A 227-nucleotide genomic window follows, 5' to 3' on the forward strand; every position below is an offset into this window, starting at 1 on the left:
TCTCTCACTCAACATTCTCTGCATAGTCGGGTTTCCCACCGCCATCACGCCTAGCAGATCCTCAAGAGAGTCTAAAAGAACCTGCTGGCTATCCATTCGAGCTTTCATCTGAGAAGTCTCTTCATCCCGTCTCGAAGTATATGACGAAGTTGCCCTTGCAACTTTGTTAACAGAGTCTATGCCGACTGTCCGTCCCTTCTTTTTAGGAGCCACCTATAAAATTAAAA

The sequence above is a fragment of the Brassica oleracea genome, chromosome C2 (assembly GCF_000695525.1).
Source record: "Brassica oleracea var. oleracea cultivar TO1000 chromosome C2, BOL, whole genome shotgun sequence".
In the NCBI taxonomy this organism is placed as follows: domain Eukaryota; kingdom Viridiplantae; phylum Streptophyta; class Magnoliopsida; order Brassicales; family Brassicaceae; genus Brassica; species Brassica oleracea.